The following is a 15,799-nucleotide window of genomic DNA, read 5'->3' as shown; positions in this document are numbered from 1 at the left end:
ACCAATTTTGTTGTTTAGTTAGTAAATTTGACCCTAAACATTAAAATCAGATGCTGTGTATATACCTTTTCCCAACTGTCTTTACAATGAGAGAGAATTGGTCAATAAAATGATATGCATTATAAAGGAAGCATAGTTGCCAACATTCTAAAAAATTTTATAGAGACACTTTTTTGTCTGTAAGCTGAGTCCTATTATAATTAGTGAGCAGGGCATATATTTTTAGGCATGGCGTAGTGGGGAAAGGAAAATGAGGCACGCTTCTGCAAAAAATGGAATGGAATATGGGGCGTGGATTAAAGGGGACGTGGCTCAAAGGAGTGTGGTGTGAGTCTGGGATGAACAAGGGATGGAGGGAGAAAGAAATAGGGAAGGAAGGAGAGAGAGGGAATGGAAGAAAGAGGGATGGAAGGACAGCAGGCCCAGATCCTACACCACAAAAGAAATATGTGTATTCCAGAAAATGTAACAATCAGCAGATAAAGATACTCCAAACACTTGGTGTTAGCGCTTCAATCATCCCGGCACCATGGTTGTTATGGTGTCAGGATGATTGAAGCGCATTATTTATATTAATACATTTTAATATAAAATGAAATCATTCAACTCACCATAATGCAGAATCAGTGGGAGCCCTGAGTGTGTCCCTCCTTATATCAGGTACCCCCAGGCAGTGGAATCCCTCCTTACATCAGGTGCCCCCAGTGGAGTCACTCCTTGCATCAAGTGCCCCCAGGCAGTGGAGCCCTTCTTACATCAGGTGCCCCCAGGCAGTGGATTCCTTCCTTATATCAGGTTTCCCCAGGCAGTGAAGTCCCTCCTTACATCAAGTTTCCCCAGCGGAGTTCCTTCTTAAATCAGATGTCCCCAGGCAGTGGAGTCCCTCCTTACACCAGGTATTCCAAGCAGAGTCCCTCCTTACATCAGGCGTCCCTGGGCAGCGGAGTCCCTCTTTACATCAGATGTCCCCAGGCAGTGGAGTCCCTCCTTACACCAGGCATTCCCAGCAGAGTCCCTCTTTACATCAGGTGCTCCCAGGCAGCAGAGTTCCTCCTTACATCAGGTGTCCCTGGGGCAGTGGAGTTTCTCTTTACATCAAGTGTCCCCAGGCAGTAGAGTCCCTCCTTATATCAGGTGACCTCAGTGGAGTCCCTTGGCTTTGCTTCTTGTCAGCAGCAGGCCACTGGGCAGGTTATTGGCGGTAGCTCCATTTGCAGGTCTCTCCTCTGTGTTCAGTGCTGAGGGGAGGTGCCTCCGCTCTGTGCACCTAACCGGCTTCAGTGTGCAAGCAAAGGCCGCGTACACACGGGCGGACTGTCTGTCCAACTTAGTCCGCTGAAACACATTTCAGCGGACAGTCCGCTCGTGTGTGGGCTTCAGCGGACTTTTTCAGCGGACTGTCTGGCGGACTAAGTCTTTCGGAATTTCCGTAATATTGTCCGTCCAACTTTGGTTTCAGCGGACAGTCCGCTCGTGAGTAGGCAAGTTGGACGGACTAAGTATGGCGCATGCTCAGAAAGGATTTACACGGCCGAAGGTTGCATTGCAGTGTATTGGACGTCGTATTTCTAGTCCCGTCGTACGTGCTGTACATGTCATCGCGCAAGCTTTCAACGGACTGTCTGTTCATCGTGTGTGGTCAAGTCCGTTCATTCAAAAGTAGGACGGACTGTCTGTCGGATTGTCTGACGGACTTAGTTGGCCAGACAGTCCGCCCGTGTGTACGCGGCTAAATTGTTTACTTGTACACTGAAGAGAGAAGCCAATGGGCTCGGAGGCCCATCCCCTCTCCACTGAACACACGGGGAAAGCTCTTGCGTCGGCAGAGTCAGAAGCTGATTTTGGTGCCCTAAATAGTCCCAATTCCCGGCACAAAAGCAAAATCCCGGGATTTTGATCGGGACAGCCTTAGGTCGGGACAAGGGTCCAAAAATCGGGATTGTACTGGGAAAATCGGGACTGTTGGCAAGTATGAGGAAGGGGTTTAGGGTATGTCATAGCCCTGACGTTGGAGCTGAAAGCTAGTTAGCACCCTGGGTTTTCAGGCATCTGGGGTGCTAAGGAAGAATAATATGCATACACAGCTCTTGGTGCCGACTTTTCATTTTTAATTTCAGGTTTACTGCCTTTGTAAAGTAAAAGGTCCAAGTTAAATGCTTGGGCATTTTGTTTTTTTCTAGTCACTTTTTTCTCCATCAAAATTTGTCAAAAAGCAGAGTAGCATAGTTCCCTATACATTCTGAAACATAAGCTGTAGAATAGTCAGACAAGAGTTACATGCTCATACATAAATCTAACAGCAAATCTGAGCTTCAGTATTTAAATCCAATAATAAGCTTAGCAGCTGTGTATATGCATATGGCTATGTTTGAAAGGATTTACAAAGTTAGTTAACACAGCTTTATGTGTGTGAAAACATGTACAAAAACAATGTAAGGCCCCTTTCACACATGCGGATAATATGTCCGTATTTCATCCATCCGTTTGCGGATGGAATACGGGCATACATTCATCCCTATGGGATAGCGGGTGTCTGCGGATGAACATCCGCAGACACGCGATTTCCTCCGCGTCCGCAACAGTTCGATTCTGCAGACGGAGGAAAATCCTATTTTTCTATCCGTCTGCAGAGCGGATCGGATGAACACGGACACACTGTCCGTGCTCATCCGATCCCCATAGAGGAGAGCGGAGAGCTGACAGGGCGGTCCCCGCACAGTGTGCGGAGACCGCCCTGTCCGCAGCCGGCTCAGCGGGGACAGCGGAGTGATCCCCGCTGAGCGAGCGGATCATCACGGGATGAGCGAGCGGATCATCACGTATGAAAGAGGCCTAAAGCCTCATGGTAGAGTGCAAATTGCTTTGGAAAAATGTTACAGCGTGAATACTGCAATTGCTGATTCATAACTACTGTCAAAATTGAAGAGTGATGGCAGAAAAAGGCCTAGTGGTGCTTTGAGTTTGCCCCCATTTTTTTTGCTTTTTTTTGTTTTTAATTATTTTTTTGTTTTTTTAACCTTTTTGTCTGTTTGCTATGTATACTTGCATTGAGCAGTTCTGATCAATGCAGGCTGAATGCCAGGGCACATAGTAAACAATTACTTTCAATGTGCCCTGTTTGCACCATATAGCATATGCGTTGCAGCATGTGCCAACTGTGTATCCACTGAATCACCTAAGGGTTAAAGTGTAATTTCACTGCATCCTAGCACTGAAAACCAAAAACATCATTTAATTCATTTTAAATATTCAAAGCAAACTCATCCACGTCTCCATGCTTTATTTTGTTGAGAAATCACTTAAAAAAAACACCCTCTAGAATAAGGGCAGATGATTCATGTAGCATTTACTTCCTGGAATTCATCTGTCCTTAGCCAAGGAATTAGAGAGAAAAGGTTACACAGTGCATAACAATGAGAAACCCTATATAGTAATTCAGCTTTAAATATGTGGTTAGTATTTTCCTTATTGTAGTAGGAGTTGGTCCATATATTTTCAAGAAAGTTCAGGTGCAAGCCATCTCAGAGCGTATCCAGAGTACTCTGTGAGAAATGCAAAAGAGGAAAGGAGAGGGACACACCTAAGTGTAGTATTACAAAATTATTTATTAGCGCAAAGTAATGCACTTACACAGAAGAAGACATCAAAGTCATATCTGTAATATGGAACGTCCTCCTCGAGGGGTGTCAGCTGTCAGGTTTCCCGGCGTTCGGTAGGTGTCCGTGCCTGTACAGGACGCTGATTCCAAAGCAGGAATCGCTAGCAAATAATCTTGTAGTACTACACTTAGGTGCGACTCCCTCCTTTCCTCCTTGCTCAGGCATGCAGCCTGGAGGGTGTGCATAGCTGAGAAAACCGCTCCTCCCCTCTTTTAGACTGCTGGAATGCTTGACATCCTTTGCCTGGGCCTGGAAGCCTGGAAACCAGGAAGTATATGAATAAATGTAACAAAAAAACATCAAAACAAGTAAATATGACACACTTTCTTATTTACTAATGCTAGCAACATAAAGATGAAAAAATAGTCAATGTTATCGGCCTTCACTCCCAAAGACTGGGAATTTGTATACTCTGTTGAACACAAAGGTTCCCAGAATGTTTGCGTTCAGGAAAACGCGTTCAAATTGCTCTCCAGATGGTATAATACGCCTCTCAAACTACATCATATCTACCCATCCGTCTCTCCTCAGTGTTGGAGATGTCAGGCCAACCTTGGAACCCTAGAACACATTTGGTGGTCATGCCCCATTATCCAGCCATTTTGGCAGGAAGTTCATAGAATCACCCAAAAATTTTCTACTCGCCCACTACATTTTTCCCCCGCACAATTTATTTTCCATGTGTCGTCTCGACCTAAAAAAGCTTACATGGGATCTCTACCCATGCATATGATTATGGCAGGGAATATGTGCATCCCTGCCAAATGGAAAACAAAGAACCCTCCCTCGTTGCAGGACTGGTTCAGCCGTATAAATAAAACATCCAAGATGGAGGAATTGATACATCAGGCGAAAGATACCCCCTCAACATTTACTTGCGTATGGTCAAGTTGGTTACGTTTCTGTATTTCCCCAGATTATTGTTCAATGACTCCCTAACTCGCCGAATATGTTAATTGCATACTGACCCTGGCTGGACCAGATCATTTTTCCCTAGCAAACTGCCTTAAATGCTACACATAGCAATTTATATACTAGTTGACAGCACTCTGTATTATTTTATGGCTTCCACTCGCATATCAATACAAATATATTCGCATCCTCAACGACGACTATACATGTCGAGCTATTATAACATTGCATATCAGTTAGCATTGCTGAATTGAGAGAACTGTCTGCTCTGATTGAATAACGCCTTTTATCAATCGATGGTTACGATACTTACAGTCGTGTTTTTCTGAAAGCTTCTCTTTTTACCATCTCTTCACCTACACGGTGCTGCTTTATAGATCTTATTGTGTCCTGTTCTGCTTTTACCTTTTGCAGCATTGTAACACTTTTTTGTGTCCCTTTACAAATGGATTTGTACTTCTCAATCGATTGTTGTTTTGTATTCTTCTTAAAACTTCAATAAAATGTCTTTAAACAAATACATGGGGATAGGAAAAAATAAAATAAAATAGTCAATGTTGATTGAAAGAATGACGTTCTGCTTTAAGTCTTTTGCAACTTTTTTTGTACATTAGGCCTCAGTTCACGACCCCACTTTTGTGCAATTTCCAGTGTGAATTGCTTGCGACTTCAATCTGACATTACTCACAGAAGTTATTTTCAGAAATGTTTATTCAGTTTTATTTGTTATACAGCTTTTCATGCCATTGTTATGTGGAATTGTATCACTATACTAGCACTAAACTTATGCCGCGCACACACGATCGGACTTTTCGATGGACTTGGTCTGGCCGACAATACGACAGACTTTGCAGCTGAGGTCCGCCGGACTTTCTAACGAACGGACTTGGCCACACACGATCACTCCAAAAGTCTGACGGATTTGAACATTATGATGTAGAATTAGGAAGTTAATTGCCGGTAGCCAATTGCTGCCCTAGTGTCGGTTTTAGTCTGTCGGACTAGCACACAGACGACCAGATTTTCGACCGGACTCGAGTCCTTTGGAAAGATTTGAAACATATTATTTTATTTCTAGGTCCATCTGACTTTTGGGAAAGAAAAGTCCGCTGGAGCCCATACACTATCGAATTGTCTGACGGATTCCAGTCTGGCGGACCTAGTCCGTAGAAAAGTCCGATCCTGTGTACGCGTCATAACAATCTAGGTCATCGATTTACCTTATCACAAGTGCAGCCTCATGGCAACTGTAGATCAAATAAAGGCTAATATGACAACTTCCATAGCTATTAAGGCGAGGGGGGTTTAGCTGTGCTTTGATCCGAATTTTATTGCCTTAGCTGTATATTATCTTACAGTAAATGCCCATCTGATATCTTTTTATTAGAAACATAGTGGTGTTTGCTGTATACACATTTGGTGTTATTTTTATTTTATTTTTTCTACAGGTGAATTGATTTTAAAAAAAAGTTAAAAAAATTCCAATGTTTTACATGTATTCTTTTCCTCGTAAACCTGAAGGACTTCCCTGTAGCAAGGGTACACTTACAGTATACCAAGATAAAAGCCTTGGGTACTAGTTTCAGCTATATGTCTCTAAGGATTGCACTGCGTTAGTCACCAACACACTCATTAACAAAAGTAATTTTGGGTACATTTAGATACATTGCTGTATGTAAAGGTCCTGCCTTCATTAAGCTTGTTTGTACACTATATCAAAATACTTGGTACACTCATCAGATTCTGTCTATACCAGCTACAACGATTCAAGGGCTGTTTGTAATTTGTTGCAGTGAAATAAATTCTGATTATTCATAAGTTAATGCGGATGATGCTTTGTATTCTCAGTGGTACCTACCATGACTACTAATAAATACAATTTCCAGTAGAAGACAACAAGCCATCTTTAATTTAGAGAACTGTGGAACTGGTAGAAGTCTATGACCAATTATAATGTTCCCTCAATGTATAAGAACAAATAATCCCTATTGATTTACTAAAAAAAGAAATAGCAACAAGCCCCATCTGTGAATTTAAAGACTGCTGTCTTCAAGATCACTGGAGGGAACTATTCATCTGTACATAGTAAACATATTGGCAGTGCATACTGTTTACTTATATAATAATTAGTGCTATCCCATAAAAAAGTATTTCTATATAAATGTCAGAAACCATGAAATCAGACCGAGACAGAAGTAAAGTTAAATCACGCTTGTTTAATAATAAACGTAAAAAGAACAAACGTAGTCAAAACATAGCCAAAGTTCAGTAACCGGAATGGATAGTCAGCCAAGCCAGAAGTCAGGAATCAAAGTAGTGGAACAGCAAGCAGGATCCGAAGCCAGAAGGGATGTCAGCCAAAGCCAGTCTTTGAACAGGAACACATGTGATGTTTCTTGTGATATTAACCAAGGTGAAGGCAGAGCTCCCCTGGACTGGACGGCTCAAGTAGGCAGGACTGACGAGCAGGATATCAACAACAGTTGAGTAACTTTCGAGAGAGATGGGAGCTGGCAATTAGCAGACAGCTGAGCGGCCAGCTCAGAGAAGAGAGGGCTGAGCCCAGCCCTGACAAGAAAATTTCAATGAATAAATAAAAATAACATATTGAATAAGGTGTGTACAGTAAGGACTGTTCACAACAGGATCACTGGGTGCGTTTTGACAGTCCGTTCATTTGAATCAGCTGCAAAACGCACCAGACCTTGCAAAAAGTACTTTTCAAAACACACTGCACCACTGCAGTGGTACTGCAGTATCATACAATATGGTACACACAAACGCACTGCATTTGTAATCTTAGTATGGGGTGCCATTAATGGAGAAGTATGGTCAAAGTTCTTTTGGCCATACTTCTCCTGTAGGTCGCAACAGTGGACTTAGTTCTGCATGCCTGTGACCTAGATTTAGCCGACAAGCAGGCTAAATCCCACTGTTGGCTGACATCACAGAGCCATTCCAAGCTCTGCTGGGGTCCTGACAAGAGCCTGAACCAGCCACCCCCCTCCCCCCCTCCACATCATGGTGTTCAAGTCACCGCTCTGAGCTCAGAGCGGACTTGTGGACCGAGTGCTCAGATCTCTGTTTAGCTGTGGATCGTGGCTTCATCTACATAGGGTATAGAAGTTTTTTTTTTTTAAATCCCTCAATGAATGTGCCTTTCCTGCATGTTTTGGTGTGAACTGGCCCTAAATGCAGGTCAGTTTTAGACATCTGATACATTCCTAAATGCTAGTAGTGTGAACTACTCAAAATTAAGGATAAACTCCAGTACTGTATTTTTTGCATACATTAGGCCAGCTTGGGCTGGCTTAGGCCAGTGATGTATTTGATGTCCAGAGGGCCGCTGGGGGATGCTGTAAATCACTGTATTAGCTCACACTACATACAGTGAAAGCTGTGATCTTCTGGGTTTTGTGTGGGTGGACTCCCTTCTGCATATTGACCACAGGGGTCACATATTCAGCACCTTCACCATTGATATCACTCCTTGTATTTTTTCAAAGAATACAAGACATTTTATGAGTGGCAGAGGTGCTGAGCGAGCGAACCCCCTATGTCCAGTGTGCAGAAGGGAAGCTGCTAACACTGAACATGGAAGATCATGGCTTTCACTGTATGCAGCTTTTTTAGGGCTCAAAATGCAAACATAGAGAGATTTTTTTTTTTTTTTTGTAGATCAACAAAGGTCTTTAAAGTTTTAGTGACATAGTTGTAAGCCCTTAAGTTGACTGCACATAATTATGGCTTAGGGGTTTTCCTCCTACACTCCAAAGATAAACTGTTGTGTTAGGTGACTAAACTGTGTGTGCCCAAGATGGCTACTCCAACTCCTAAGTGTTTTGCTTTAGAAATATAAATTCAATTTGAAAAGTTATATTTGTGCTGTAGCTAATTAAAAACACCATTCAGCTTTATGGTATGTTGGTTGTAAAACACTTTCCAGTAAATATTTTGTGGTTGTTGCATCCCATTAGCAAGCTATCCCAATCAAAACCACTATGCCTGGCATTGTTAATCAAAAGATTGCAGACACCAGCTAATTAAAGTGATCTTTTGTTGATAAATGAAGAGGGACTGCCATTGATGGCTTGTTTTCCTTTTAAAGTGAAACTCTTGAAATAAAGCATGCTTCAGAAGGTTTAAAAAAATGAAGCATGGATGAGAGATGGATTTTGAAAGTCTGTTATCCTGAGTTAGTGAGTCATCAGCTTGCAACAACCATTCAAGTACTTCCATCTGAAAAGTGTAAGCAGAAGTCCCATGAGGCACAGCAAGACTCTGACAGCCACAAGCATGACACCCAGAGGCAGAGGCATGATGGGACTTATAGTTTAGCAACAGCTGGAGGTCCGCTAATTGCATATCCCTGCCTTAGAGGTTTGTTAGAGAACCTTAGTGAACAAACAGCATCATGAAGGCTAATGAACACACCAGACAGGTCAGGGATAAAGTTGAGAAGTTTAAAGCAGGGTTGGGTTATAAAAAAAATCCCAAGCATTTAACATCTCACAGAGCACTCATGTGAAAAGGGAGAGTGTATGGCACAACTGTAAACTTACCAAGACATGGCCATCTACCTAAACTCACAGGCCGAGCAATGAAAGTATTAATCAGAGAAGCAGCCAAGAGGCCCTTTGTAACTCTGGAGAATCTGCAGAGATCCACACAGCTCAGGTGGGAGAATCTGTCCGCAGGACAACTATTATGCCGTGTACACACAATCTGAATTTTGGTCGGAAAAACCTCTGATGGTTTTTCTGACAAAATTCCGCTCAAGCTGTCTTGCATACACACGGTCACACAAAAGTTCTCTGAACTTTCAACCATCAAGAACGCAGTGACGTACAACACTACAAGGAGCTGAGAAAATTAAGTTCAATGCTTTTGAGCATGCAATGAATTGTTTCCTAGCATGCGTAGGAATTGAATGCGTCGGAATTTGTACAGGCGATCGGAATTTCCAATCTGAACTTTTTCCAACCAAAAAATTAAGAACATGCTCTCTATCCGGATGTGGAGCATACACACGTTTGCATTTTCCGACCAAAAGCTCTCATCGGATTTTGCTGCCGGAATTTCCGATCGTGTGTACAGGGCATCAGTTGTGCACTCCACAAATCTGGCCTTTATGGAAGAGTTGCAAGAAGAAAGCCATTGTTGAAAGAAAGCCATAAGAAGTCCCATTTGCAGTTTGCAAAATGCCATATGGGGACACAGCAAACATTTAGATACGCTGGTCAGATGAGACCAAAATAACTTTTTGGCCCAAAAGCAAAACGCTATGTGTGGTGGAAAACTAACATTGCAAATCACCCTGAACACAACATTCCCACGGTGAAACATGGTGATGGCAGCATCATGTTGTGGGGATGCTTTTCTTCAGAAGGGACAGGGAAGTTGGTCAGAGTTGATGGATGAGCCAAATACAGGGCAATCTTAGAAGAAAACTTGTTACAGTCTGCAAAAGACTTAAGACTGGGGCAGAGGTTTCACCTTCCAGCAGGACAATGACCCCACACATACAGCCAGAGCTACAATGGAATGTTTTAGATCAAAGCATATGTGTTAGAATGGCCCAGTCAAAGTCCAGACCTAAATCCAATTGAAAATCTGTGGCAAGACTTGAAAATTGCTGTTCACAGATGCTCTTCATTCAATCTAACAGAGCTTGAGCTATTTTGTAAAGATGCGGCAAAAATTTCACTCTAGATGTGCTGGTGGAGACATACCCAAAAAGACTTGCAGTTGTAATTGCAGCAAAAAGTGGTTCTACAAAGTACTGAATCAGGGTGGCTGAATACAAACACACGCCACTAGAGGTCTAATGGTGACCTCCAGAGTCAGGGAGAGCTGACATTCTTGATAAAGTGGATACAAGGCATGGTGGGTATAATACAAGCTGAAGTGATGGGCGGCAGACACTTTTTGAATGCGAAGAGATTTATTGTCTCTTGACAAGAACTGTGGGAGAGAGGGTTAGGGCCAGGATGCTCTTAAGTAGATGCAATGATAATTGGCAGACTCCAAGACTTCTATAGGTAGACAGCTATACAGTGGAAGGCCTACAGCTGTATACCACATCTGTATAGGTTGGACCGCTGTCTCCTATGGCAACAAATCTTGTAACAGTCACTAATGGTAAGTGCACTTAACTATTGGTAACACAGAATAGTTCTCCTCACATGCTACAGTCTCTCACTGTAGATCTTCACTCACTGAGCTCCCAGTCTCTCATTAGACTCTCAGACCCAATCGCCACTGGATCCCCTGAGCTCTTCCACTTCCATTACTCAGTATCTTCCTCAAGTGTCACCCCCACTTCCCTGCTGGGTCCCTGTCTTGGAACTCACAGATATTCCTCAAGTGTCACCCCTGCTGACCTGCTAGGTCCCTGGCTTGGCACTCACTGATGCTCAAGCATCACCTCTGCTGTCCTGCTGGGTCCCTGGCTTGACACTTGCTGAAGTTTTCCAACTTCTTCACTGTCCCCGGCTGGTGAGAACACTGTTCTGGTAAGGACTCCAGCTTACTCACAGTGGTCTCTGGTAACAAAGTGGATGGACCCTTAGCGGCGACAGCTTCCCCTCTACCTCTGACCACAACTGGTTCCCCGTCCGGCAGAACAGGTAATCTCAGTTGGACTCCAATCCAGCAGTCCCAACCCTGCGCTGCATCTGGATAAGCCCTCAGACAGCCTAGCAGCCAGATGTCCCCAGGATAGGCCTCATGCTGCCCCGGGCTACTAGGCCCTAAACCTAACATACGTCCACCCAGGCAGCCATCTAGGTGGCACAAAACCCTGATCACCTGACTCCACCAAAATAAATAGGCTCTCCCAGCAGACCAAGGGACCAAAGAAACCCCCACCAATTGGCTGAGACACCCCATTCATTCGTAACCTGACCTTGCTAAGCCCTTGTCTATCTAATGTCACCAGCATAATGCCACCTAGCGAGAGAGAAGGTGCAGCAAGTCCAGAACTAGAGAGAGATCAGTGGATCTACTAAGAATTAACCAGGGTAACTACTGCCTGGCAAACTAAATTTACTTAGCAAACCTGCCTAAACACACAAGTGTGCTACATTCGGAATTTTCCTTCCACTTCACAATTATGTACCACTTTGTGTTGGTCTACCACATAAAATCCCAATAAAATACATTTATGTTTTTGACATACAGCACTATGCAACATTTTAGGCAGGTGTGAAAAAATGCTGTAAAGTAAGAATGCTTTCAAAAGTATCATTTTATTGCTTATGTTTATCAATTTACAAAATGCAAAGTGAGCGAACACAAGAAAAATCTAAATCAAATCAATATTTGGTGTGACTACCCTTTGGTTTCAAACCCGCATCAATTTTTACACTTGCACACTTTGTACACTTGCACAAAGTCAGGGATTTTTTAGGATTAGAGTCAGATGTATAATTGACCAATTTTATCCAATTTTATCCAGCTACATAGTTACATAGCAGGCGTCTCGACTGAAATTCCCTAGTTAACGTGTCAAAAGAGAGCATATCCTTCTTTCCAGTATGAGAGAAGCTACAAAAGATTAGGAAAGAGAGGAGTCAGAAAAAGAAAAGAGCAAGAGTGTAGAGTACAGAAGATAAAGAGGGGGGGGGGTAGGGAAGGTGGGGGGGGGGTAGGGGTGGCCTGCAAACCCGCCTCCGCAGAGGCCAACCTCAGTATATGCATAATAAAAGGCAGTTGAGATTCACACAGGTTGAGACATAATATCCGCATAAGCAGTAGTGTATTTAAAGGCGACCCAGCAGGCCCATATTTTTTGCACTAGGTCGGATTTGCCTCGTAGGGAAAGAGTCAGGTCTTCCGTATAATAAATACTATCAACCTTAAGTAGCCAACGTCGAAGCGTTGGGATCGTTCTCTGCTTCCAAAACTGTGGGATGAGTGTTTTTGCAGAATTAAGAAGATGAGGCGTGATAGAATTTTTATAGGAGCCTGCTGGTTCCCCTGTACAATGGAGCAAAACATACCATGGGTCATTAGGTACCTCCCAGCCCTGAATCTGGTGGATCCAATGTAAGACAGCAAGCCAGAATGGGCGAATCCTGGGACAGAACCACCAGATGTGGGCATGGGTAGCCTCTTCACCACACTCTCTCCAACAAAGCGGGGAGATTTGAGGGAAGACCTTATGCAACGTCACAGGTGTGTAATGCCACCTGGTCAACAATTTATAGGCCACCTCCGACATTTTTGAAGATCCAGAGGCGGTATGAGCCATGGTGAGGATAGTGGATTTTTGGTGGGTGGTAAGTTCCTTATGGAGATCCAGTTCCCAATTACGCATAAAAGTAGGGGTGTTAGTAGACATCAGAGATAACAGAACGTGATAAAAATATGAAATAGGTTTCTCAATGGGCCGGTCTTCCGAGAAAGCGGCCTCCAAGGGGGTGAGTTCACTAACAGTGCGTAAAAGCTTGGGCAGCGAGGAAACAAATGCCGCCAGTTGGTGATATTTCCAATGGTCCATATAGGAGATGTGCGATTCACCCATAATGACAGAGAGTGGGAGAGTGCCGGAGGGGCAGGTAACTTGATGCAAGAGAGTTTTAGTTCCCAGATGCCAAGAGGAATGCAGGTGCGGGCCCATGTTACCAGGGGGAAGTAGTTATGTCCTGACAAGGGCAGTAATGGTGAATTATAGGTCCAGCCCTGGGCTTTGCACAGAGAGTCCCAGATCATGAGGGAGGAGCTTGTTAATGGTGACGAGTTGGCAGATAAGGTTCTATATTTCCTCGGTATCCACATTTGTTTAGAAAGGTTTGTACCACTGAGTTCTGTTTCTAATGCGACCCACATTTTAGTATGTATATTATATTTCCAGTCTGACAACCGAGCCAATACAATAGCGCGGAAATAAAGCCGGAAGTCTGGCATTGCCAGGCCCCCGTCACACTATAACCGTATGAGCAAAGACCTGGGGAGTCTAAGCTTCTTCCTGTTCCATACATATCTATACACCATAGAATTTAATAATGTAAAAAAGCCAACCGTTATCCCAAATGGGATCATTTGAAGCAGAAAAAACACCCTGGGTAGCAGGTTCATTTTGACTAGTCCAATTCTTCCCAACCATGAGTGATTCAGTTGTGACCATCTCTGGATATCTGACCTAAGTGTGTTGAGAAGTGGTAGGAAGTTTGTGCGGAAGAGAGCAAGTGGGTTGGGGGTAAGTTGAATACCTAGATATGTCATGTGCTGCGTCTGCCAAGTGAAGGGGAAACTTTGTTTCATATGTGATGCGGAACTCATGGGGACCGAGACGTTCAATATTTCGGATTTGGACATATTAATTTTAAAATTAGAATCCTTACCGTAAGCCGAGAATTCAGATATGAGATTGCGGAGAGTAATTAGGGACTGTTGTACGTAAAATAGGATATCGTCAGCGTATGCTGCGTACTTATGTTCCGTGTACCCGACTGTTATTCCGTGTATATTTGGGTTACGCCGAACGATGGAAAGAAAGGGCTCTAGGGAGATTGCGAAGAGGATTGGGGAAAGCGGGCAGCCCTGACGTGTGCCATTATGTAGGGTAAAGGAGTCACTGAGAGTACCATTGATTCGTAGTTGAGCCGTGGGATGGCGATAGAAGGCCGAGATCTGAGATCGGAGGACAGGGCCAACCCCAAGGTGAGACAACGTCGCCATGAGATACTCCCAGTCCACCCTGTCAAATGCTTTTTCAGCATCCGTAGAGAGTAACAGGGTGGGCTGGGAGAGCCGACGCACGTGCGCCATCAGGGAGAAAGTGTGTAGGGAATTGTCACGCGCCTCCCTCCCTGGTATAAAACCCGTCTGGTCCCCCGATATCCATCTCGGGACCAGTGGGAGTAATCTATTTGCGATGACTTTAGCATAGATTTTTACGTCGATATTCAGTAACGAGATGGGGCGGTAGCTTGCACAGTCGGTCGGGTCCTTCCCCACCTTAGGAATAACAGTGATATGGACATGTATAGTCTCCGGGCGGAGAGCTCCACCGTTCAAAGTTACATTAGCATAGTTGGTTAAGTGTGGGAATAGGATATCAGCATAAGAGCGGTAGTAAGACACCGTAAAGCCGTCAGGGCCCGGTGCCCTACACTTCGCCATGCCCTTCAGGGCACCCAACAACTCCACCGAGGTGAACTCCCCCTCCAAAGAAGCAAGGGTCTCTGGAGGGAGTTTTGGGAGCTCAGCCCTGGCCAAGTAGTCCCGGATGAGCGACAACTTGACGTTGCCATCCGCATCCCCTTGGGAAACATGATAAAGGCGTTGATAAAACTCCCTGAATTCTTTGGCAATGTGCGGAGTATCAAAAGCCATTGACCCCAAAGGAGTCTTAATTTTTTAAATAAATGCAGCAGCCTTCCGCTGTCTCACGGAGTTAGCGAGCAATCTACTGGGTCTGTCCCCCCACTCATAGAAACGCTGGGATACCAGTCAAGAGCGCCTCTTGTGGTCTAAATGTAGTAAGGCCTTTAAGGCCTCCCGCTTTTCTGTGAGGGCGTGAAAAAGGGCCAGAGTCTGACTCCGTTTGTGTTGCTGTTCTAGTCTCCTAATATCCTGCAATAAAGTGTCCTGTTGTGCCATCCATTCCCTCTTTTTTCTGGCGCCTAGTTCGATAAGTCTACCTCTAATAAATACTTTATGGGCCTCCCACAACGTACCAGGGGAGACTTCGGTGCCCGCATTGGTTTTAAAATAAAAGTCTAATTCTTCTCCTATCATTTTTTTATCTATGTCCTCCGAGATGAGATTTTCATTTAGTTTCCAATTAGCGGATTTAAGTGGCATTGAAACCACCTTAAGGGTGAGCGAAATCGGAGCATGGTCCGATAGGGGGGATGTTTCTATGCGCAATCTCACTAGTAGTGGCAGATGTCGGTGATCTATAAGACATAAATCGATTCTAGAGTATGTCCGGTGTACCGCCGAGTAGTAGGTGAAATCTCGTTCGCGTGGGTGCATGGTCCGCCAGGCGTCCATCAGCTGTGTCTCATGAAGCTGTGCACGAATGAACTTCAGCTTTTTATGGGACAAGGTCGATCCCCCCCTGGAAGTGTCCAGGGTGGGCTCTAGAGCAATATTGAAATCACCTGCCAGGAGCACGCACCCACGTGCGAAGTCTCGTAGCGAAGTAAGTGTTGATGCGATAAAACCCGCCTGATCCCTGTTGGGGGAGTAAAGGGTAGCCAGGGTACATGGCATGC

General features: G+C 44.2%; 1 protein-coding gene across 5 annotated transcripts in view; it reads left to right on the top strand.

Moving 5' to 3' along the window:
- ADAM23 (ADAM metallopeptidase domain 23) overlaps nucleotides 1–15,799 on the top strand; it is a 318,865-nt gene that overhangs the window by 177,775 nt on the left and 125,291 nt on the right. The window lies entirely within an intron of this gene.

Source organism: Lithobates pipiens, unplaced genomic scaffold, assembly GCF_037356315.1.
Source record: "Lithobates pipiens isolate NorthernLeopardFrog02 unplaced genomic scaffold, aLitPip1_a1.2 Scaffold_22, whole genome shotgun sequence".
Lineage (NCBI taxonomy): Eukaryota > Metazoa > Chordata > Amphibia > Anura > Ranidae > Lithobates > Lithobates pipiens.
This window is presented reverse-complemented; position numbering and strand designations above follow the sequence as displayed.